This window comes from Poecilia formosa, unplaced genomic scaffold (assembly GCF_000485575.1).
Source record: "Poecilia formosa unplaced genomic scaffold, Poecilia_formosa-5.1.2 Scaffold1146, whole genome shotgun sequence".
Taxonomy (NCBI): Eukaryota; Metazoa; Chordata; class Actinopteri; order Cyprinodontiformes; family Poeciliidae; genus Poecilia; species Poecilia formosa.
The window spans coordinates 1,910-4,533 of NW_006801085.1; positions in this window are offsets into that span (position 1 = coordinate 1,910).

The window sequence follows — 2,624 nt, forward strand, 5'->3', positions numbered from 1 at the left end:
AAATAGTTTGGAAACCACTGTGATAAACCAAGGTTAATGTAGAGGGTGTTTTGAAAGTTGCCAGCTGACGCTGTTGAACCGTTTCTTGTGCGATTTTTGAAATGACCTTAAAATATGTACATTTCACGCAGTCCCGTCACTCAAAGAATGTTGTCCGACGATAATTTTAACATTAACACAACCCACTATAGTTTTCGGTTTGTAAACATGACGGTAGCAGTTTTAGATGTGTAGTAGTGATGGGCAGATGAGGCCTCACTTGGTGTGTGGGTGCACATGTCCTAAACTGTGCTGAGACTGTGTTGCTTTGTCATTTGCAGTGACATCTGCTGGATTTAGAAAGTCAATGCAGTCAAATTCAATGAAGACGGGAGTGTTACCCAGTTAATCCTCCTCATGCCGGGCATGTTGATGCCTCAGCATTGTGGAAGTGCTCTGGTTACAGTCAGACAAACTTGGGAGCAAATCCTACTTTTTTCACCTACAATATAAATAAAAGTTAATTCATGTAAACTAACTCAAATATCCCATAGAAAGGAATTTGAATAATCCAAAAGATAAAATTATGAAAAGTGGAAATGAGAACAGAATAATTATTTTCCGTGATAAGATCAAATTGGTCTCACACGGGAGAAAACTTCGTCTTCCTCTGTTGATCCATGCCGGTATTCAAGTATGAGCCAAAAACCAACGCAAAGCAAAGAACAAACTATCTTCACTCAACAAAACCCACAAACGTCTCAACACATTTTCTCCCTAATCAATGCAATTTGGCGCAGTCACATCCAAATGACACAGGAACTGTATCAGTCACATGGTTTTCCTTAAAGTGATACAAGCACCGACACGGGGTTTCATCTTGTTTGCTCGGCGCATGTGCCGAGGTTTTGGTGTCACCTTATTACGGTAGGAAAATCTGATGAGGTAGCACAGATGGTGAGAAGTCCGGTTTTCCTGTTTTTGAATGTGGCACCAATAGCGCTTGCAGCTGTATGGCTGTACACACTGTGCGTACCTTGAGATTTTCCTTTAAGAAAGAGAAAAGAATAGTTTTTGGATTTTTTATTATCTAAACCTCTTTACTATTAACAAAACTGTGGAGAAAAAAAATCTTTTGTGTCAAAACATATTTTACGTACATCTGTGTGAGTCTGTGGGGGTGCGGAAGTTCAAAGTCTAAATGCTTCGGACTTCCGCAGTAGACATATCAGTTAAGATATGTCTACTGTGGCCGGTAGAGAACATTTCCTAAACTGCAACTGTTTAGGAAACTGCAACTGCAGTTCCAGTGGCTGGAAAAAATTTTTTACCAGCCACTCAGACATTTCACCAGCCACTGTTTTTTTTTTCTTTTGATTACAAACCCCACAAGTACAAGCAAATTTTTAGAAAATATATGATTTATTCTTAGCTTTATGAAAACTGATTTACTGACAATGCGTTTACCACACATGTACTTATACAGAATAATTTAACATAAAGCACGGACACCTCAACAGAGGTGTAGTGTAGAAATTACTAACAGTAAACTAATTACACATCCCTAACATTCTTGCAGTCATTTCCTATGTTGAACATTTCCACATTTTGGCTACAACTCCCCCAGATAGTATTCAGTTAAGATATGTCTAGTAATTAAAAAAAAAAATAATGGTATCAATAGCTGACTACTTAAGTACTTTTACTTAAGTAAAAGTACTTAACCCTAACCCTTACTTAAGTAAAAGTAAAAAAGTACTGCCTTTTAAAAATACTTAAGTATTAAAAGTAAAAGTACTTGCTGAATGCATTATCTAATCGCTAATATCATTAAGTGTACCGATCGTATTTAATTTTAATACATCAGAAATGTGCCATTTTAATGAACAATGCACAGATAAAACATGTTTTTATTGTGTTTACTCTCTGTAACATACTTTAGACTTAGATATGTGATTCTATGCATCATAATTTCAGGGATGGAAACATCTTGTCTCCTGTCCTAACATAGCATGAACTTCACTTTTTGTTGCCACTAGTGGCTTTTATTTCGAAAGAAATCCAACTGAAAGGGTGGGCAGAGGAAGACATGGAACCAAGGAGCCACGTAGCAGTGTTGTAATCTAGACCACCTAACCTGAGACCAAATCAAGACCAAGACCAGCACCCTGCACTACATGAAATAATAAAATTAAGTGCACCTATCAAAATTGCTTCTCAAATTGATCTGAAAGATCCACATTCCCATAAAAACACCTAGATATTAAATACTTAGAGCTGAAATAAATTTAACCAGTATCAATTCAAACTCTTCTTCATTCTGTTTTGCTTTCATCTCTGTGCCACAATACACAGAGGTCTCCTGCCATCCCTAAAAAAACATAACGCCCTGGGCGGTTGCCTTGCCAATGTCAGAAACCACAACTGTCTGCACTATTAAACATAGCAATTAACGGTAAACAACGCTCAAGTTTGAAAACTGTCCAAAGCGCAATAAGCAAGAAGTAACCAAGCAGAAGGAGCACCGTGACTGTTTTCATCCTCTCTCCTGCTGCAACGTCTTCACCATGACAGGTGACGAAAACAAAGAGCAATGAGCATGCTTTGCGTTCTTACGTTGTTTTATTTATTCGCCAATTAAATTT